We start from the raw sequence: 23,918 nt of genomic DNA on the forward strand, positions 1-23,918 counted from the left end.
ATGATGAATCTCACACCAAGCACCAAGATTAAAGACTGTGACAACATAACTGTCATTTGAAAAGCTATTTTCTAACGGCATTTGAAAACACCAGCTGCCCTTCACTTTGTGTGAGTGTTTGATGATGAATGATCCAGTAGAAATGGCTTGGAATAAAGTCTAGTAGCATTGCCCTACATTCAATTCCAACACATTTTTCCTTTCTCTTTCCAAATCCTCCAAGAAATGAGATGAGATCTTCTTACACCTGCAACAGTGTTCTTAGAGGCACTCAAAGAAAATAGAAAATACATACACGTATACATCAAAATCTGGTGGAAACTACACTCACCAGTCACTTTATTAGGAACACTATACAATCAGGGAATAGGGCCTCCCTTTTCACTCAAAGCAACCTCAATTCCACAACAAGTTTGAAACATTGCTTTTAGGATCTGGTCAATATTAACAAGATTGCATCACTAAATTCCTGTAGGTTTTTCAGATCTTTTATGCTGTGAATTTCCTATGATCTACCTCAGCTCAAAGATCAGATGACTGGGACGGCCACTGAAGTCACTGAACTCATTGTTATGTTCATGAAACCTTTGTGAGATGGCTTTCTCTTTGTGGGAAGAAGCAAAAGAGGTAAGATGGGTAAAATATGATCATGAAGGGCTGCAAATAGTCAGCAACAATACTTACATAGGCTGTGGCATTTAAGTGATAATTGATTTGCATGAACAGACCCAAAGCTGGCCAATAAACCATTCACCACACCATTACACCACCCCTAACTGCCTAGACTGGTGACAGTCATGTTTGGTCCATGGGGTCATGCTGTTGGGCTAAACCATCTATGTGTCTCAGCAGAAAGTGTGATCCATCAAATCAGGCTATGTTTCTCCATTCTTCAACTGTTGAGTTTTAGTGAGTGTGCACTCACTGTAGCCTCAACTTTCGGTTCTTGGCTGGCAGTAGTAGAACCCAACATAATCTTCTGCTGTTGTAGCCCGTCCACCTCAGGGTTGGATGTTGTGTTGTATGTTCTGAGATGCTTTATCTGTGGTTATCTTTCTGTCACCTCCAACGAATATCACTATTCTCTGTTGACCTCTCTCCCAAACAAGGTGTTTTGCCTGCAAAAAAAAAAACAGCAAATGTAGCACCAACCATGTTCGAAATCACTGAGATCACATTTTTTCACCTCATTCTGATGGTCAATGTGAACGTTACCTGAAGCTGCTGGCCCATATCTGCATTATGCATCTCTATAGAACTCTAATACCATCCTTTATACCCAAGATAAACCATTTTTAGATGATTCTTTATTGAGTCATACCAAAAGAATTCACTACACCCAGTCCCACACTGGGCCTGTTCTCTGCAAGCCAAAAGGGTTCTTTGACTCATAACAGCAGAAAAAAGGGTTCAGAAGAGTCCAGAAACCCTTTTAGAATAGAGTGAACAGTGTCACTTGAGCAGGTATAGTAAATTATTTTGGCGTGACTAAAGTTGCTTGATTTGTTAGTAGATAATGACTTAGATTCTTCTATGGTGTGTATGAAGCCAATCACCCTTCCGACCTCCCAGCCATGCAGCAAAATCAAGCAGCTCATTCCTCTCAGAGAAGGAGCGTCTGACCCTGCTGCACAACCATTCAGATGCCTAAGTGGTGTCACATAGTGATTAGACAGAGAGAAAAAGGTCCCCTGCTGTCCTTCTCTGCCAGCAAGAGCATGGCCAATTAGAGTATAGTAAAAGTGTCAAATTGGAGAATGACAGGATACAGCACAGTGGAATAAAACACAGGACCTCCAGCAAGTCCACATTTTTGTCTTTTGGCTCTTAAATTCAGTCCTCAAAGAAAACCAGCTTTTAGGCCAGGACTATTGTAGTAAACTAAAGCTATTAAAAGACAAGCAGAAAATAATAAGCATGAACTTAAAATAGCATAAATATTCAGGAGGCCTGAATAGTGTGGAGATGTGAGAACAAAATACCTGTAGTTAGCTGTGCCTTGTATATCTGTGTCTGCATGCTGCCTCTAACTAAATAAACTGTAACTAAACATCATATACAGTATTTGTCCTTTACCTAAAAGAGCATAACCTTGACAAAACTATAGGCTGAGGTATAACCTTTGTTATAACCTATATTCCTCTGTTCTGGCAACAAGGTTTGATGCTGGTGTCTGCTAGTTGATGCATCAGGACTGGGTACCTGGCCCCTTTCTCCCAGGGTGTTGGTTGCTTGGTGATGTTGCATTAGCAGCAGTTTAGAAAAGAGGCGATGTGCTGGTTGCGCATGTGTTGGAAGAGGCATGTGGGGAAACTGAGGAGGAAAATTGGGTAAAAATGAAATAATACATAAAAGATTACTTCTATATTTATTTGTTTTTAAAGTTTTTACAGTTTCAAAATAACAAACAACAAGTCAAATGGTGACATTCTCATTTAAGAGCACTTAACACTAATTTTGCAGTTATTATAGGTGCCCTGCTGTGCCCACCTGTGCCAGTGTACTCTAAATCGATACATGGCGAAGTAGAAGACATGGGGAGCAAACAGGTATCTGTGCTAGGTTAGAAGGTAACACTAGCCACGTGGCTTTTACAATCTTTTCTCTTCATTGTTCGCTCCCTTAAAAAACAAACTGAACTACCTCACAGAACCCAACTGGGGCTAAACACACATCAGGAAGGAAAGCACCAGCTTGTTTTTCACTGGCAAGACTCAAGAAAGCCAGACCTGAAATAACGACATAGGATATGGTAAGAGGCTAAAAGCTAACCCGACTACAGTCTCTTCAGCTTGCTAACAGCACATCGCTCTTGGAGGACACACCAAGAGAACAGCCATACTGTCCGGTTAGACTCAAAATAATTACAGTGTTTTTGTCGGAGTGTTAAAACTATGCTATAAAACACAGATTCTGTGAGCCGCCGCCAGTGCTATAAACCAGCCAATAAAATCAGAGCATATCATGTTTTTTTTTTCTACAAGCAGTCCATAAATGGAAAAAAGTTTCATTCTGAGGTACAATAACAGGGTGGTAAATTGGCTTGTTAAATGATATCTGTGCAGTTTTCACCACAACCTAAGGCACATACCTACTGTTTATACATTGAACAAAAGGTAAAGGTAAAGGTGCATGTATTTGTCACTGTACAGTGTACAGCGAAATGTGTCCTCCGCATTTAACCCATCTGGTAGTGAACACACACTCACACACACACATGTGTTAGGGGCAGTGAGTACACACACACACCCAGAGCGGTGGGCAGCCAACTCCAGTGCCCGGGGAGCAGAGAGGGTAAAGGGCCTTGCTCAAGGGCCCAACAGTGGCAGCTTGCCGAGCCCGGGAATTGAACCCACAACCCTGTTATCAATAGCCCGGCGCTCTAACCGCTGAACCACCACTGCCCACAGCAACCTAAAGTACTTGATAAATGCATTCTTTGGCACCTCCAAAATATTGTTTGCACTTATATGCTTTATTTTCATTACTTTGACAGTCAGGTATTGGTGTAGTGAATGTTGCTGTTGGTGTAGTGCTTTTCATCTAAGTATCCATATTGACTTTTGGATCAGTATGTAATCTTGGTATCTTTAGACACTAGTCTATTCCCACTATCTAGGCATATTTTTGGATTATATTTTTGGAGTCTATTTAGATGAGAGCATGTGTTAAGTGTAAATGTTTGTATTATATAGTGTGGTAAAATAGTGTGGTAACAAGGGGGTGTGGACTAGAGCGGCAGCATATGGTAAGAACTGTAAAAAAGGCTAATTGTGCCATAGGGTAAGGGTCCTCAACTCTAGTCCTAGAGGCTCTTTGTCCAGCACAGTGTGGTGATAACCCAGTTGTTACAAATCTAATAATTAACCGTTGAATCAGGTGTGTTTGTTCAGGGAAATCACCAAACTGTGCTGGACTAGGATATTCCAGGACAAGAGTTGCATACATCTCCAGTCTGATAGGATATGATAGTCCTTCCACAAAGGCTGTACACTAGTCTACGCAAACAATGCTATAGGCTTAGGAGTATAGTAGAAAGGGTGGAGTAGGATAGGCATCTACTGACAAAGTGTGAGTGTGAGATATGGTAGTCACAGTGCTGAAGTGTGTAAAAAATGGTAGGTAGTCACAGTGTTGAAGTCTGTAAAGTGGGGTAAGCAGTCACAGTGCTAAAGTCTGTAAAGTGGGACAGTAACACAGTGCTGAAGTCTGTAAAGTGGGACAGTAACAGTGCTGAAGTCTGTAAAGTGGGACAGTAACAGTGCTGAAGTCTGTAAAGTGGGACAGTAACAGCGCTAAAGTCTGTAAAGAGTGGTAGGTAATCACAGTGCTGAGGTCTGTAAAGTTTGGTAGGTAGTCAAAGTGCTGAAGTCTGTAAAGTGTGGTAAAGTGTAGTCACTTTGCTGAAGTCTGTAAAGAGTGGCATATGGTAACAGTGCTGAAGTATTCAAAGTGTGGTATATGGTAACAGTTGAGGGATGTAAAGAATGGTATCTGGTAACAGTATTGAAGTCTGTAAAGAATGGTAAGTAGTCACAGTGCTAAATTCTATAAAGTGGGTTAAAAAGTGGAACAGTAACACAGTGCTGAAGTCTGTATATAATGGTAGGTAGTCACAGTGCTGAAGTCTGTGAAGTAAGATAGTAACACAGTGCTGAAGTCTGTAAATAATGGTATTTAGTCACAGTTGTAAAGTTGTAAAGGTTCTTAGACAGTTACAGTGCTAAAGTCTGTAAAGTTGGTACATGATAACAGTGGAATAGGTTGTAAAGTGTTTGAACCTGTAGCACTGCTATAGGCTGTAGGGCAGTATGCAAAACTATCAGCTGAGAAGAGTGCGTTTCCCTGCAGGCTGTAGAGCGGAGCAGGGCAGCGTTGAGCGGAGGTTCTTTAAGGACACGGCAGGTTGTGCGAGGACAGACAGAGACACACAATGGAGCTGCAGTGTAGTGTGACTGGGGAAGGGGGTGGGGGCTATATCAACATTAAATACAAAGCCCAGAAGAAAAGAAAGCACAGAATGAGTGTGTGTATGTATGTGTGTGCACATGCTGTGGGTTATTAAAAGTGAAGCAGTAGAGAGGTTAGAGCCGCCTGATTAAAATGTCTGTACACTCCGCACACTTTCATGTCAGCTGTGACCTAGATAAACCTCACCGTGTGTGTGTGTGTGTGTGTGTGTGTGTGTGTGTGTGAGAGAGAGAGAGAGAGAGAGAGAGTGGAAGAGAGCATGCAGTTGGCAAGGTACGTCGCTGACACAATAGAAATGCCACTCTGATTACCATGCTGCGATAGCTCCTGAGAGGGGCAGGAGAACGTGGGGCACCAGGGGACACTTAGTGTCCACACAGAGAGTTTAAGAGAGAGACTCTTCACAGATAAAGTTTTTGCTGTGTATGTGTGTGTTTGGGGGGGCTTCCATGCAGAAAGTTGGATAACGCTTTTTTGAGTGGTCCACAACAACCTACATTTATTCATTAACATAAGTGTAATTCATTTATACACAACCTGAACCTCAATGCTCTTAAGTCATTGTTGGTTTCATACCATTTTTGTAAAAGAGATGTGTATGTTAAAAGAAGTGGGTGTAAAGGTTGTGGCCAGTTTAAAGGTTCTTCACACTCACATGTCTTTTGGAAATATTTTTTTGTGGAACCAAAACTGGTTCCTCTAGGTTTGGCTCAAAAACCCTTTATAGCAGCTCAGGCTTTTTCAGAAAGGGGTGTCATTTACATCTGCATCCTTTGATGAGATGCAGTAGGGACCAAAACTGTGTCAATGTGTTCCCAAAGCTTGATGTAGGGTACCATTATTAGTACCTTTTTCACATATTCATATTGTTCATATCGAACATGATATTTGCATCTAAAATATCACCAATCTTTTAAACATTTTAGGATTGTATGTGTATTCAAAATAACAAACTTTTCTAACTATTTTTTGTAAAACTTTCATGTTTTGAGTCCATCAGTTTCTCTTACCACCCCGTCAACTCTTTTTGTGTGTGATTAATGTACTGTTACTTTAAATGACATCAAGAGGAAGTGACATCATGTAAGCCTTTGGAGCAGCCAGGAACAAAAAAAGTTTGTTTCCGATGTTCTTTTACATTGTTTAGTTGTTGATTTTTTGGGGGCTGTCAAGCTTAACCCAACCAGTTAAGCCAGGAAAGTCTGCACACACTGTTCACCTTCTTCATGTTTTATAACATTACAGATTTATTCTACACAAAATAGCCCAGAATGGCAAAGTGAAAGCAGGGGTTTAGAGATTTGTGCTAATTTATAAAAAATCTAAATGTAAAATATCATATGTACACAAGTGTGTACGCCCTTTGATATTCTCTTTGAAGAAGTTTGGAACCAACAAGAATCTTCCTAGACCTGGCCGCCCAGCCAAACAGTGAAGATCTTGAAGATCTTGGTCAGTGCGGTGAGCAGGAACCCAAGGGTCACTCCAACAGAGCTCCAGTGTATCCCTGTGGAGCTGGGAGAACTTTTAGAAGGTCAACCATCCAGGCAGCACTCCACAAATCAGGCCTTAATGTTAGAGTTGCTAGAGGGAAGCCACTCAAAGACACCGCTTGGAGTTTGCCAAAAGACACAACCAGAAGACCAAGAGAACTCTCAAAGCATGAGAAACAAGATTCTCTGGTCTGGTTACACCAAAATGATACCTTTTGGCTTGAATATGAGGTGTCACATATCTAAAGGAAACCAGGTACTGCTCATCACCTGGCTAATGCCATCACTACAGTGAAGCATGGTGGTGGCAGCATCAGATGTTTTACTGCAGCAGGACTGGGTCGACTAGTACTGATAGAGGAGAAGATGAATGCAGATACGTACTCCAAGATCATTGAAGAAAACCTGCTCCAGAGTGCTCTGGACTTCCTTCCAACATGACAACGACCTGAAGCCCACAGCCAAGAGAACAAAGGAGTGGCTTCAGAGAAAGTCTGTGAATGTCCTTAAGTGGCCCAGCCAGAGCCCAGACCTGAATCCAATTCAACATCTGTGGAAGGAGCTGAAAATGGCTGTATAGTTATGCTCCCCATCCAATCTGACAGAGCCTGCAAGGATATGCCAAGAGTAATGGGTAAAAATGTCCAGAAACAAGTGTGCTCGTAGCTTCTTTCCTAAGACACATTAAAGCTGCAATTGCTGCCAGAGGTGCATCAAGCAATTATGCTAAGGGTGTGTACAGATGCGTAACACCTAAAGAATCTATTTTTGGGACAGTGTGTAAAATAAAACTGCATATTTTCTAAAAACCTGTCTTCATAATTATTGGGGAGTGTGTGTAGATGTTAACTCAATCTATTGCAGAATAAGTTATAGGTGAAATGGTGTGCAGAGTTGACTGTAACTGTACAGTAAAGGCCAATATACATAAATATACTGGTTTTAATGACATCACAAAAATGATGAATTGCATGGGCTGTTTATGCGGCTTAGTTTTCATACTGTATGCACTACATAGCTATGCATTTTACATAGGTACTACATCGGAAATCTAAAGAAATGATATTTAAAAAGTATGCTCCCTTTAAAAAGTATACTCCAGCAATCATAACTGGCTGCATCTGTAGTTATTTGACTATGTTTTGAACAGTTATAAAGGAAACCACAAGGTAGGTACCATGATTACAAATGTTTTGAGTCAACAGTGTTTTGTTGATAACTGACTATATGAAAACATCTGGAGTATTTCTTTAACCCCAATTTTCTAAACCTACACTCACTAAACTAAACACTAAACTTAACTCTCCCTAAAACACTAACCACAAGCCAAGGCCTAAACTCAATGTAGTAACGCACTGTAACTCTCAAACTCACTCGACGGCATATTCTGCATTATCTGAGAATTTCCTGACCATCTATATTGGACTATCTGAATTAACTAAGCATAAAAGGTTTGGTGTGTGTGTGTGTCTCTCCTCAGAGGATTTTTTGCTGTGTGTAAGTCTCTACAGGGAATATATTTTGTGTCTGTGAGTGTATATCTGAAAAGCAGGTCAGGCATCACTATATGTACCATCGTCACTTAGTGATTTTGTACGTAGCATGATTGTTTGAGTATTTCTAGAACTGCTAATCTCCTGGGATTTTTAGCACAAAAGTCTCCAGAGTTCAGTCAGAGTGGTGTAATAATGAAACCACATCCAGTGAGCAGCAATTCTACACAAGGAAATGCTTTGTTGATGAGAGAGGTCAGCAGAGAATGGCCAGAGTGGTTGAAGCTGACAGAAAGGCTACAGGTAATCAGATTACCACTCTGGACAATTGTGGTGGGCAGGAAAGCATTTGAGAATGAACGTCCAACCTGAGAATGGCCACGTCCAACCTTGAGGCAAATGAGCTATATAGAAATGGGGGAAACCATGCCAGGTTCCACTTCTGTCAGCCAAGAACAGAAAGCTGAGGCTGCACTGGGCACAGGCTCACCAAATCTGGACAGCTGAAGACTGGAAAAATGTATCATCAATAGCAAGAGTCCATGGAAGCAACCTGAAATACTGTGAACAGTCCAGGCTGGTGGAGGTGGTGTTATGGTGTAGAGAATGTTTCCTTGGCTCTGTTTGATGCTATTCATATCAATCAATCATTGATTAAAGGCCACAGCCTTCAGTTTGGGAACTGCCATGTGCATCCCATCATGATCACAATTTACCCATCTTCTAATGGCTACTTCCAGCATGTCACAAAGCAAAGGTCATCTCAAACTGATTTCATGAACTTGGCAATGAGTTCAGTGATCTTCAATGGATTCACAGTCAACATGTGGCATGTGGTCCCTGAAAATTGTAAAGGAATTTGTTGACACAATCGTGCCAACATGGCCCAGAATATCAAAGGAATTTGTGGAAACATCTTGAGGAATCCATGCCATGAAGAATGGAGGCTGTTTTGAGAACAAAAGGAGGCTTTAACCAGTAATAGTGTAAAGTTCTTAATAAGGTGTGCACATATATACTATACATATGTATATATCATACGAGACGTGTGTGTGTAGTGAGACCATGTTTAAATACTACATCAGTGTCCTTACATACCCTCTTTCCAGCTCTGAGCTTCTCCTTCTTCCTCCCCCAGTGATGTCAGAAGCCTTATATAGAGGAACAGAAGATTTTAACTTTGTCTTTACCCTATGAAGCTTTAGGGAGACACAGTTCTCTGTGTGTGTGTTAGAGAGAGGGAGAGAGAGAGAGTTTGGAAAGCAGGTCAGTCATGGCTGCTATGACGTTGCATTCTCTGTCCTCAGTAAGCCTTTAGTCTATTTAGTCTATACAGCTGTGTGGGTGTTATTGCGCATGTGTGTGTCTGTGTGTGTGTGTGTACACTTTCTGCAATGAGTGCTTAAAAAAAGAAGGTCACATGTTTCAGCTGTAGCGCTATGTATACGGTCATTACACAAGCTCTAGCCTATACAGCTGTGCGGGTGTGTGTGTAGACTGTGCAGTGTTAGAAAAGGAGGTCAGACATAAAACATTAGCATATAGTCTGTAGCCTATAAGCTCTGTGTGTATGTGTGTGTGTGTGTGTATGTGTGTGTGTGTGTGTGTGAGAGAGAGAGTGCTGTGTGCAGTGTGTGTAGTGTTAGAAAAGCAGGTCAAATGTGCCCTCACATAGTCACGTGTAGGGGCCACGTAAGGACCTCATGTATGCATTAATGCCTGTTCAGACTGTTCCTGTAGTGTTTGCAAACTCACATTTTTTGCCAACTGAGGTTTGAAGTAATGGCTGCTGGCATTAGGCCAGGGTACTGTGTGGTCAGTTTTAAGCCTAGGATTAACAAGGTTTAGTCACACTACAATTATTTTCTCTTAGGTATATTAATACAAATGTAGCATCACCGTCATGCAGAAACCTTGTACCTCCCAAATGTCAACTTTACAGGAGAGGTAAAAACCTTCTAAACTTTCAATGAAAGTCAATGTAAAAAGAGGAGCATTTCTATTGGTCCATACGTCAGACAATGTGAAGAACAACTGCCAGATTTAAATGATGTCAAGAAGCCAAACACAGCAAACATGAAGAGATCTTTGCAGGACAGTGACAATATATTTGTGTCAATTGCGTCAACGCTGTCCATTTTCTCAATCTGTGTCCACTCTGCTAACTGGCTGCTGGATGTGAGGCTATGTGACATGGAAAAAAAACACACACACACATACAGCTGTATAGCCATGAGATTAAAACACGCGTGTGCGTGCACACACACAGAGGGCTGGAGGTCATATGAGGACAGCATATAGCAGCACAGCCATGCCTGACCTGTTTTTCTTAGAGTCATTGGAGAGGCTACTGACGTGACACAAACACAGGCATACACACGCACTCCCTTTCAGGGCCACACACCAGCAAACACTGCCACACTGCCACAGCTGCCAAATTACTGGACAAAAGGAATTGCTCCAGTTTACAAGTTTGAAGGTATCATATTTAAGTTATTGAGGTGTACCTATAAAAGATATAGGGCATTTTTTCAAAATATATGTATGTAGACATATTGCAAATGGGTATACTGCTGTGGAAAAAATATTTCCTAGTTTCTATCAACTAATTGGAACATATGATACATTTCAATTACAATTCCATATCATTCCATTTATTGAATATAAAAATGTATTCAAAGCTTATTCTGGAAACGGTTACAGTGCATCGCTAAGGCTCTGGAATTCCAGAGAACCACACTGGCTATGTTTACATTCAGAGATTTTCTCCAATCTGTTGAGTTCATTCCGATTATAGATTCTGACTGAGGTGTTTATATGTCCACGCTACGCAACAATCTGATGAAAATCTCTTTTTACTTGCACGCTACAAGTACTCAAAAATGACGTGCATGTGTAGAATACTTCTTAGTGTAGGTCATCATTTATAATGAGCATATAATGATTATAATTATAATGATAATGAGCATCATGTGAGTCCAGTCAAAGTAGGATCTGAAACGTACTGGGGGCAGCGGTGGCTCAGCTCTGTGGTTAGAGCTCCGGCAAGCTGCCACTGTTGGGCCCTTGAGCAAGGCCCTTTACCCTTTCTGCTTCCTGAGCACTGCAGCAATGGCTGCCCACCGTTCTGGGCATGTGTACTCACTGTCCACTGTGTGTGTTTCACTGGTGTGTATATGTGTGTTCACTGCACAGACGGGATAAAAGCAGAAGCCAAATTCCATCTGTGTCCGTCACAAATGGTCAATATGGTTGTCTTGTCTTGTCTACTCAACGCAAACACAAATGACAATGCCCGCCCAACACTTGCAAACTGTATAAACTAAGTGTACGTTCTGAAAACTCATGGTACTGTGGTGGTTAAAACTGGTCTGACATGACAGTGGACTGAAAAAGCACAGTGGCAGTGCAAGACAAATTGGCTGTCGCTGTAGCTCCCCCTTGCCACAACGCTCAGAATGCAGCTAGCACTTGCATTGTGTTATGAAATGTGTTGTAACACATTTTTAAACATAGCCACGGATCCCAAAGCGGTTGCATTGGCGTCCTTGCGTGAAGTATGTATGGGCCTAAGAGGAGCAGCAGTAAATGTGGCTAGTGATGGCCATAACCTTAAATGGAGAAAACTTGGAACAGTGGTAAACCTTCCCAAAAATGTGACAGGCCTACAAATATTTCACCAAGAGCACATCATCGACTCATCCAGGAGGTCGCAAAAGGAACCCAAGTAAATATCTAAGGAACTGCAGACCTTACTTGCCTTATACATTAAAGTCAATGTATAGGATTTCACAATAAGAAAGACACTGCAAACATGGCATCTATGGGAGAGTTGCAAGACAAAACCACTGCTGACCAAAAGAACACAAAGGCTCGTCTTGCTTTTGCCAAAAAATCTAGATCGCCCCAAAGACTTCAAGGATGTCAAGGATGGCACTTTTTGGAAGACAAGTTAAAATCAAAACTGGTCCGCCATGACAGTGGACTGGAAAAGCAAATGCAACCACACGTCTGCATTGGCATTCTTGCGTGAAGTATGTATCGGGCCTAAGAGGAGCAGCAGTATGTTTTTTTTATTGCTTTAAAATAATGGTGGACCCTGGAAAATATACTTCACATTAACTTATTAAAAAAGGGGTGAGAGGAGGAGGTCATAACCTGCAACATTCTGAGGCACATGATCTAGATGCCAGTCCCAAGGCCAACTACACAAAACCTTTAGATGAAAGTTGAAAGGCCATTATCCACAAATGAAGAAAACTTGAATCAGTGATGAGCCTTCCCAGAAGTGACCAAAATCTCACCAAGAGCACATCAATAATTCATCCAGAATTACAAAAGAAACCCAAATGAACATCTACGGTACAGCAGGCCTCACGTGCCTAAATTAAAGTCAGTGTATTGGGTTTCACAATGGATTTCACAATAAGAAAGACACTGACCAAAACATGGGAGAGTTGCAAGATATAAGCCACTAATAACCAAAACGCTTGTCTTGATTTTGACAAATCAGGATGCTTTTCACTCTCTTGCTGTCGGTCACTCTCTCTCGAAACAATAGTTTTTTAAGACATTTTTTATATTTGTGGTGGGTGGGTCAATTTCTTTCAGTCCATTCAATGTGAAATGTTCAGACAATATTTTTGTAAGGTTTTCAAACATGTGACAAATTGTGCATCTACACACACTCAGCTAATAAATTACTGATATGTTTTAAAGGAGCATCAAGGCGAACTTTACAGCTGCTGAATATTGCTTTGAATATTGCTTTATTTTGTCCCAACAAGAAAAAAAAACAGGATTTTTTTTTATCTAGAACCGATTTGTATTCATTTACTTTTGTGTTTAGGCATCTTTAGGCTGTAGTCAATCGCCATGTGCTTTTGCTAAACAGCCTCTTGCTTTCTCTGGTAAGCTGTTTGACCAATGTTTGCATATAGGTATGGCAGATGTAAGTAAACTAGGTATAGACCAGGTGTTCTAGTGAGAGGGTGGGACGTAATGGTGTGATTAAGGTTGTAAAAATCTATCCACTGGTGTAATATCAATGCAAAGTCCTAGATATTTTACACTATTTAGAAATCCTGTCTAGGTGCATTTCCCAAAAACCCAAAAACAGGATATGGCCAGAAAAAAGAGGAAGTGTGCTCACCCTGTATTAGCCTATGCTAACAAGTAAAGTTGGCAACTGGGTGATACACAATCATGGCATAACTTCTACTGTTTGAAGATAAATGTATACCCTTCCAAAAACGGGCCACCTGAAATGACCGGTGAAGGTTGCAGATTGGAAAGGAATAGGGTTCACACACTATAAAACCCTGCTAGAGGGCTGAGCGCAAGTGAATAAGTGTGTGTGTGTGTAAGAGAGAGAGAGAGAGACGAGACAGTGAGATGGTCTGGCCTCGCTCAGGTGGAAAGCTGATCCTCTGAAGGACAAAAGCACTTGGCCAGAACTGACTGAATGTGACTTCACACTGAATAAAGAAAGTAGCACACTAGCACACAGTGTGAATGCAGCCTTTGTGCTCTCCAGACGCGGTGTGTGTGTGTGTGTGTTAGTGGAGCGAGTCTGCAGAGACCCACACTAGCAGGTTGCAGTGTTTTCTAAGTTAGGTCAAAACCTAATACTGAGAGATTCACTCATCATTATGTACTCAGATCAACCAGGGAGGGCCTTCCACCAAACCTGGTCATAACATGCAGTAAACCATGACAGACCATGTTTACATTGGTTTAACCACCATCATTGGGTCTTACTACACAGGGCTTGAAGCTATGAAATACAGTCTGATAAAACACATTAATGGTCAGCATGGCAATTACCAAGCACCACCACTGACTGACTTGCTCCTTAATTATTGTTACATGTAGATTCCTCTGGCAAAGGTTTTTGAACACTGGCTCTCACAATGTTTCTTTACAAATGTAAAAATGTTATCAAAACAAGTTGGTCCTCTCTCTTTTGCCACGGCCCTCACAGTACCAAAATCTGTGAATAGACCTCGAAAGAGCAGTGCAGCAACATGGTCCAAGAATCTCACAGAACGAAATGCCTTTTACAAAGAAGACTTGAAAGATTCTTAGCTGGCTCTAAAAAGTATTTCACTGCTGTCACACAAAAAACAGAACAGAAAAAAATGAAAAAAATGAAAAACTTTCAATGTAAGCCATTTTTGTGAGCATTTCTATTGGTCCATTCATCATTGCGAATTACAGCAAAAATGGAGATCCAAAATGGGTTTCTCCATTTTTGCCAAAGGGGGTGTTACCAAAGTCTTTAGGCTACTCTGTCCACTTATTGGCCATGTTTGCAACACTAGTGGACAGTTATTTCCAGTCACACAAAACCAAGCTTTTGTCTCTATGAATGGGGAGAGGCCGAAATACTGTAATCAGTATTTATTTTATTTCTTAACTAATCAGCAACATTTAAATTTAATTACAATTTAATTAACACATAAAAACTATTTTTTTCAGCTTGGCCTGGCTACAGCACAGATGTCCACATCGGGGGAAGTGGGGGGCTGGGGAGATTTTCCACACTAGTACCATAACATTGTCAACCTGCCTCCGCTCATAATCATAGCTGTCGTAGTGTCGTAGCTGTCATGCAAAATACATGTATCTCTGTTTTTACTGTTTTCCTGAGTGCCACGCACGACTTCGCGCACTGGGTACGAAACAGTACACAACAGTACAAAAATGAGGTCCGTGACCCATGACTGCACACAGGGCCAACATGCGGGATGCAAGCGCTGTGATTTAGTTATTTTCAGCACATTCACCTTCACCAAAGCCTAATGCAATAAACCAAGCTTTGGACGGTTAAACTTGTGGTTCCAGAGGCAGGGAGCAAGTTTGGAGAAGGCTCGGTCAGCAAAGGTACGGAGATTGGAAGAGGGAATGGTAAGCAGTCGAGTTGAAGCAGGTCTGATTGTGTGCGCAGGTATGTAAGGTTTAATGCTAGATACCTACAGCCTGTTTTCTCTCTATCAGAGTCAGTCGTGTTCTTAATGGTGCCTGAAAATGTGCTGGGTGATTTGGTGGAAACAGACAGCACAGATGGCTGGAATGAGGAAACAAGGTTATCTGCTGCTCTCCCTCCTTTCAATGAGCTGTAAATAAGACACTTATTAAACGTAAAAATGGAAGGTTATTACATAATTATTTGAGCATATTTTGGTAGCTTGTCTGTATTGTTGGTCATGAGTGTGCAGCATCCTCAACACACATGGAAGCTCTGCTATAGTTAGGGCGACCTCACATATCCATAGCCATGGCTTATACCGTCAACTCCCTGAGAACAAGGCTTGTGATATGCATGCATGTGTGGGTGTGGTTGTGTGTGTATGCGCTGGTATGGTAATGATCTGGTAAACTGATTAGGTGCCTAAAAAAGCTCTGTGGAATGCCAAAGTTGGCGTGAGAACCAGTCATGAGGCCTGGAGTTCTGGTTCTGGGGAAATCAACTGTGTGAAAGATACGAAGATATGAAATCTCACCTGAGATCACCTTTCAGCTTCATCTGGGCCTGAGTCAGATATAAGAGGATATTTCAAGTGACAGTTTACACATGTTTATGCACTAGAGGCTAATGTAGCTAACAAGTAATAAAAGCCTATACCAAACCGACTAGCATATACTAACTAAAAGACTGAGTCACCCCCTGCTTGCCTCAACCTGCAACGAAAAGCCTGATCTGTTTCTGTACTTTTCTGTATTTTTAAATACAGAATTATGCTCATACGGGACTAAGCACTACAGGTATGATGTGTGGACTACAACATCAGGTCATCTGGTATCAGGAGTCTTTAAGCAGATAATGAATTACTCATTTTTCCAGCATAAAGAGCAAGAGAAGAGAAAACGTGAGAAGATAATTATAGAGAGAAAGCATAAATTAGAGCGAGAGAGAAGGGAGAAGTGTGTCAAAGAAAGGGCAAAAACTGGAAAGAGTGAGAGACAGATAAAAAGGAGAAAGAGTGAGACATAAAATAGTGAGAGAACAAAGAGAGAGGGGTGAAAGTAGAGAAATTAAAGAAAGATTGTGAGAAGTGAAAGAGAAAGAGTAAAGGAGTGATAGATGTATAGAAGAGAACGAATGACTGAGATGTGTGAGAGTCAGAGTGAGAGAAGACCAAGAAAGTGAGAGTCATGATTATGAGAAAGAGTGAGAGAAACAAGTGAAAGAGAGAGAGGAGTGAGAGACAGGCATCCAGGTGTATAAGAGAGAGAGAAAGGATGAGAGACATGAGTATGAAGAAGAGTGAGAGAAAGTGAAAGGGGTGAGAAGGAGAGGAATTGAGACATATAAGTACACACTACAGAAAGTACGTGAGAAAGCGTGATAGATGTAAAAGAGAGTGTAAGAAAAAGTGAGTGAGAGAAGTGAGTGAGAAAACAGAGAGAGAAAGAGGAGAGACAGACTGATGTGTGAAAGAGAAGAGAAAAAATAAGATGTGTAAGAGAAAGAGAGAGAAAGTGACAGAAGTGAGACATGAGTACAAGAGTGAGATAAACTAAAGAAAGAAAGAGTGAGAGAAGTAAAAGAAAGAGAGAGAAGAGTGAGAGAAGTCATAGAAAGCAAGAGTGAGAGTAATAGATGTGTAAGAGCGAAAGAAAAAATGGGAGAAAGTGAGAAAAGGAAGAGTCCATGAGTAGGAGAAAAGTGATAGAACAAAGCGAAAGAGTGAGAGACATGCGAGGGAGAACCTGAGAGAGTAACAGAACGAGAGAATGAGTGAGAAAGAGTGAGAAAAGAAGAAAAAGTGTGACAGAGCAAAAGTGAAAGAACTGTGAGAGAGTGAGCAGTTTGAGGGAGGAAGAGAGAGAGAGAGAGAGAGAGAGAGAGAGAGAGAGAGAGAAGTGAGAGGAACCGAGAGAAAGAGTGAGAAAAGTGTGGTGTGCGAGAGGGAATGAAAGAGAAAGTAGGGAGAAGCACAGATTGGGTTTGCAGGCTCAGAGTGCAGAGGAGGCCAAACACAACACTCGCGCAGTGGGCGGAGTTAAAAGTGAGCGAGAGACAGGCAGGGAGGGGGACAGGGGGAAGGAGGGAGTGGATATGAGCGAGAGTGGGAGGAACAGACGGAGGGAGGGAGAGAGGGAGTCGTCGTCCTCAGAGTGACCCACTGAGCGCAGACAGGCCGAGTTATTCTCTCCTCACATGCCCTCTGCAGCACACATGCACGCTCGTGCACACACACACACACACACACACACATACACACAGAGTGCCTGGTGTTGGCAGCAGCTGTGTGTGTGTTGGGCTAACGCACAGTTTATCTTCCAAGTCGCATGCCGCCATGTTCTCCACAACTCAGAAGTGGCAGAAGTGTGAAGAGCTGCTCTTCTGTAGATACAGCTGCTCAGCTCAGACTAAACACAGGCTGCTAGAGCCGCACTCTATTACCACTATTACCTCTGCCACTGTGACATCCCCATCACACGACTGACCTGCTTTACACAGGCCAACATCCTTTACTCTGTGAGACCACATAGAATACCTTGATTCTGTCCATACAGACCCCCCTGCTCAAATGACATGTGATGGGGAGACTTTTCTTACATTAGAGAATCATTAACTTAACTAGTGCCTATATATAAATACACTATATGGACAGAAATATTGAGACACCTGTTCATTCAATGTTTCTTTTGAAATCAGAAAGAGTTTATCTTACTTTTGTTGGAGTAACTGTCTCGACTGTCCAGGGACAGCTTTTTTGGAGGGTTACTGTGAGAATTTGATTGCATTCAGTGACACAAATGTTAGTGAGGTCATGATGTTGAATGGTCATCATCCTCATCATCCTCATCATCACCAACTTCCCAACTCATCCCAAAAATAGTGGATGGAGCATCATGAATGAATCCAGAGAGCACAGTTCCACTGCTCCACAGCTATAAATCGTTTCATGTTTATCTGCTTCAGAGCTCCTATTCTTTTGGCAGTACTCTACAGGGAGTAGACATGCATTTGGACATAATGTGTAGATTTACAGCGTGTACATTTAAAACAGTGCAGTGGTGTAAATGTAGGGTAAGTTAATGTGTACTCTGTAACTTTGCGTGTGTATTGTGGATTTACTGGCGAGAGACTATGAATGAGATGTTTCACAGGTAGGAGAATGTCTTGGAGTAATGTGTTTTGCTGCACCATTATTCTGACCACAGGCTTACTGAACTATAGAAATACCTTAATTCAGTAAATATGTTATAAAGACGATCCATTTTCTTTTGTTTATACTTCTTCTAATACTTTTTCTCCTCCTACTTCTTCTTCTACTCTTTCTGCTCCTCCTCCTCCTCCTCCTCCTCCTCCTCCTTCTTCTTCTTCTTCTTCTTCTTCTCCTCCTCGTCCTTCTTCTTCTTCTTCTTCTTCATCTTCTTCTTCTTCTCCTCTTCGTTCTTCTTCTTCTTCTTCTTCTTCTTCTTCTTCTCCTCGTCCTTCTTCTTCTTCTTCTTCTTCTTCTTCTTCATCTCCTCTTCCTTCTTCTTCTTCTTCTCCTCCTCATCCTTCTTCTTCTTCTTCATCTTCTTCTCCTCTTCCTTCTTCTTCTTCTTCTCCTCTTCCTTCTTCTTCTTCTTCTTCTTCTTCTCCTCCTCCTCCTCATCCTTCTTCTTCTTCTTCTTCTTCTTCTTCTTCTTCCATCTCTTCTTTTTCGCCTTGAACTTTTTCTTCTCCTCCTCCTCCTACTTCTACTGTGCATTACACAGACTGAATAATTTACTATTACTGGATGACGTCAGTATTTTAACTCAATATATGATGTTTAAGAAGCAGTTAAAGCCATCAATTGCTTTTCATGTTTCTGTTGTTTACAGTTTTTATGATATAGTATTTAACATTACAAACAAAATAATGAGTAACATTGTTTTATTCAATTGTTAAAAATTGTTTACTTTTTACAACATCCTGAAAAACAATCTGGAACTGTAATTGGTCATGTGAACTACGTGATGTAGATAAGCTGCAAAATACAAGATGGTCAGACCTGATGAAGTATCTTGAAGGTGAAAGAAAAGTTGGAAAAACTACAACTGCTTCAGGGTGAATGTTGGGGGCCTCTAGATCAGAGAGATGAGGCCAGCAGGCAGGATTGGTTGAGCACCGCAGGGCTTCCCAATGGTTTTAGGACATATTTGCTCAGTGCATGCTGGGTATTGATGAATGAAAACATGAAAATAAAATGCAACAGTGAATTCTGTTAAACCAGTGATACAGAAGGATGCAGGACCGCCCTACAGAATACTGCACAGCCTGTCAGATAATGCAGATGTTCTGAAGCAGCCACTTGTGAGCCAAGAACTACCATGTCCAATGCAAAGTGTCAGCTAGAAGGGCATAAAGCTCCCCAGCATTGGGTTGCGGAGTCATGGAGTTCCATCCATTACCTTTGGGACGAACTTGAGTGACATTTGACCACCACAATGCTGCTATGGCTGAAGGCAGTCAAATCCTCACACCAGTGTTGCAAAATCTGTCTCTCTCTCTCTCTCGCTCTCTCTCTCTCTCTCTCTCTCTTTCTCAAACACACTGTGAAATCAGAAAGAGTTTATCTTACTTTTGTTGGAGTAACTGTCTCGACTGTCCAGGGACAGCTTTTTTGGAGGGTTACTGTGAGAATTTGATTGCATTCAGTGACACAAATGTTAGTGAGGTCATGATGTTAAATGGTCATCATCCTCATCATCCTCATCATCACCAACTTCCCAAGCAGCCACTTGTGAGCCTAGAACTACCATGTCCAATGCAAAGTGTCAGCTAGAAGGGCATAAAGCTCCCCAGCATTGGGTTGCGGAGTCATGGAGTTCCATCCATTACCTTTGGGACGAACTTGAGTGATATTTGACCACCACAATGCTGATATGGCTGAAGGCAGTCAAATCCTCACACCAGTGTTGCAAAATCTGTCTCTCTCTCTCTCTCTCTCTCTCTCTCTCTTTCTCAAACACACTGTGGTTATGTGTACATCCAGGATCACAGTATCATATTGATGTGACGTTATACGTCTATGACTTCAAGATTTTATTTAAAAACTGTTCTCCGTTGTGTTGAGAGAGATCTTCTACTACTTCAGTGCAGTCTCAGCTCAGCTCTTTGCTCCAGCACTCGTTTCTCAAACCCGAAACACAAAGTGAATTTGCGATTTAAAGGAATCTTCAGCACAGGATCATCGCTGGCACTGTGGTGTCTGGTAGGACTGCGCTCAGTCTGATACCAGAAAATTCTAACCCATTTATTATTCACTCTACTGTCTAACTCTGTACAGATGATGCTCTATTGTGAGATTTTAGAACTTCAGTAAGAAGTGAAGCTCTGTATCGGCTGCAGTCTCCACACCACTGACAACATACAAGGCTATGTGTGGGTTTGCAGGTTATTATTTGTGTTTTTTACATGTTTTAGTAAAAGAGCACTTTTTGTATATGTTTTTAGAACTTTTCCATTTTACAATTTGCTACTGGCAATTAACCCACCCACTCATAGCTTCCCCTAGGTCCAGCAATGCTCCTGACAGGAGAATAGAAGGGTAAGGACTTAAATGCAAAACCAGTTACTGCCTTTTTCGAACTGCTGCCAAAGAGCATTGCCAGGCAGTCGACACGTTTGGAGGAAAGCACGTTTGGAGTCCCCAGCTCCACCGCACCAGCTTAGAGAAACCTAAGCTGGTAAACATCGCTTCAGGAGTGATGTGGGGAGAGAACACCATCTGCACACCCATGAAGAGCACAGCCAGTTGTGCTCTGTCAGACTCTGATTGCTGATGGCAAAGCGGCATGGCTCGGGATTCAAACTCGCGACCCCTCAGGCCACAGTGGTAGCACTTTAAACGCAAAGCTGCACTTTAAATCTTTCCAACATAAAAATATTAGACCTCATTCACCAGCCATTCTTCTTAAAATCCACCTATGCGGTTTTTACAAAGAAGATAATTTTGATATGAAAATAGCTTCAATGTTTTCTAATTAGGGATTTGTTTAATTTACGAGGACAATGGGATCCATCATAATGAGAGCATAGCTGCAAACAATTCTCTGGTCTAAAAACACATCATGAATCTGACGTGAATGGGTTTTATTTACCAGTGTCTTCCTAAGAATTTTCTTAAATTTGTTCTTGAGAAAAGTCTACATCAGATTAATTCAGATTCAGTTTTCCACAGCTCTGCTCTTATAATGACGGATCCCATTGTTCCCATAAACTGAACAAATCCTTAATTAGAAAACACTGGTCAATGTCAAAATCTTTGTAAAAACTACATAAGTAAGGTTTTAAAATAAATGATCCAGATACTGGATACTGAAGATACTGGTTACCCATCGTCACTCATCGCTCAGCTACAGGAGCTTTGAAGGCTGTGTGTGTGCCTATATAACTGTTAAGCTACAAAGCAATACATAGATTTCCCTGTTATTTCACTGTTGTTTCTGGCAGCTATCACAGCATAGACTTTTTGACTTTCAAGAGACAATAACCTTTGAGAACCTTTGAGAATCTTCTTCTCCAGCAGGGAAAGCCTTTTGTTTAGGAACTCAACTCTCATTCAGTTCCTATGATTAGGATGCTTTTCAAATACAGGATAAAGACTCAAACTCTTCTGAAGTTTATTTTTCTGTGTGTTTCATTATGTTAAAATGTATGTAAAGCAGCTCTTTAAATGGAGGTCATGCCTGTCTGCTCTCCAACTGAGCTCCTTTCAGCCAACCTAAAGTCAATGTCTCCATCTAGTGGAGTAACCAGTGATTAGACCATTACAACATGTCTTTGAACTGCATTAACATCAGGGAACCCAGCAACAGAAACTGGAAATAGTGGCTTTATTCTAAAAGAGCTTTGTGAGCTTTGGTTAAGCTATTACACTCACACACACAGAGCAATCACAACTATTTGTTTTTACTGACTTTAATGTACAGTCCTGTAAAAAGTGTTTACAACCATCTGGATTGTTGATTTGTGCACAGTTCAAACACTGAATGGCACCACACCTATAACCAATACCCATACCTAGCACTTGAAAGGGACCCTGAGGGAACTTTGTATGTATTTATTAGGTAAAGATATTCAACATATGATCCCCCTGTGTGAAAACGTGTTCTTTCATTAGCTGGGTGCAGCTGTGACAAACCCTTAGGAGCAGTAACGCCAACCAAAGGCTTTCTGTAGTTGTTAATTAGGATCTCACAATGCCTGACCTGGAACTGCTTCAGCTCATTGACATTTCTAGGCCTTTGATCATTTACTGTGAGTTTTAGGTCTTAATAAAGTATTTCAATAGAGTTTAGTTGTGGCCGTTGACTAGGCCATTATACATTGCATTTGAATTTCAGCATAAATCTGCCCTGAAATGTGATCAGATCTTCATCAACAAGTCCCAAAACTAATTAAACCTAACATAAACAAGTAAACAAGTATTGCAGAGAGTCTTTAACAAGGTTTTAGACCTTAATCTACAAATAAGGCCTGAGGCATGTCACCAACTGTAATTAGGAACTGTGAGTTAAATTAAATTTTATGATTTTCTAAAACTACAACCATGCAACCAAGGGCTCCTCTAAGCAGTTGCCTAAAGATCTGAAAACAGAAGCACTTGATGCTCACAACGCAGGACAAGGCTATAGGAAGGTAGCCAAGCTTTTCCAGTTTGTGCAGATTATGATTAAGAACTGCTGATATGCTGGTAAAAAGGCAAATCAGACTGCCTTCATGACTGCCAAGATCCTATGTGAAAGTGGAGCTGTGCCAAAGCTGTGGTGGTGTACTATTTCACAGTCCAGCGTTGTTTGCACAAACACAATCTTTATCAAATCAACTCAAAATGGAAAGTATGCTACATAATATTTAGAGAAGCCTGATGAGGTCTAAAAACAAGTGCTGTGGACTAAAGTTAGACTATTCATATTTGGGCCACAGGAAAGAGAAACACTTGCATATATATTACAGCCAATCAAAACTTATCAGGTTATAAAAGCTTGTGACTTTAGTTTGCATGTTAATTTTGACAACAAATATATATCTTTTGTTGTGTGATACTTTGTGTTTTCTATATTAAATAATAATGCAGATTGACATTTGGTAGCCAAGTTCTTAATCTTAATGTATTTGTACATTGTTTGCCTAGTTTCTATATGTGTTGATATTCTGTCTGCAGATTGAACTGCTTTATCCATTTGTTCTGCTGATGTACTACATGCTTTTGCACATGGTGGATGAAGTCCCTGACCAATCAGCTCCCTGTACACACTCCGGACTTTAGTTCATCTGTAGTTAAGGACACCAGACGGTGCTCTGAACACTGTTGTTGAAACAAAGACTCGGAACTGGGTTGAGGTTAAAATAGCCAATACCCGATCCATTAAAATATGCCTCCTCAAAACTACTACCTAAGCTACATGGGTGTGACTTCAGCAGCTGCAGGTTTTTGTATGGCTCTCTAACACTGTGTGAAGGGAATCACATTTCCCTGTGCACAGTAGTAAAACCCTGCATCTCGATGCTGGACACTGGTGATTCTAAGAGTGAATTCGGTGTCCTTGCGACTGCCACTGAAACGGTCGGGAACTCCAGACTGACGCTGAACTCCTTTATACATAATGTTTCTTGGAGCTTCACCAGGTTTTTGCATGTACCAGTTGATAAAATGCTCTCTGTAGTTGTATATGTCTCTACTGACCGTGCAGACAATAGTGACAGTTTCACTCGGATGTACAGACTGATACTGTGGGGACTGACTCAAAGCTATTCCCCCCAGAGATCCTGAAACAATGGACACATTTAGAGTTAGGTGCTCAATAGTATCATCATCATTCCTAATCCTAAAATTTAACAAAAAGATGACAATTCTTCTCATAAGCTTTCCTTTTTTTTTCTGATCTTACCTTTAGCAAAGAGCCCCAGTGTCAGGAACAGTAGAACAAACACCATCATCACTGCCGTCCTGGTCAGAGGCTATGAAAG

At 41.2% G+C, this 23,918-nt stretch overlaps 1 long non-coding RNA gene across 1 annotated transcript; it reads right to left on the reverse strand.

Moving 5' to 3' along the window:
* Positions 1-309: 309 nt before the first annotated feature.
* Positions 310-23,918, reverse strand: LOC140549807 (uncharacterized). Its single transcript, XR_011979032.1, has 3 exons — positions 23,840-23,918; positions 2,203-2,313; positions 310-1,118 (listed from the first exon to the last, which is right to left on the reverse strand). It is a non-coding gene; the product is annotated as an uncharacterized lncRNA (long non-coding RNA).

This window comes from Salminus brasiliensis, chromosome 2 (genome assembly GCF_030463535.1).
Source record: "Salminus brasiliensis chromosome 2, fSalBra1.hap2, whole genome shotgun sequence".
Classification (NCBI taxonomy): domain Eukaryota; kingdom Metazoa; phylum Chordata; class Actinopteri; order Characiformes; family Bryconidae; genus Salminus; species Salminus brasiliensis.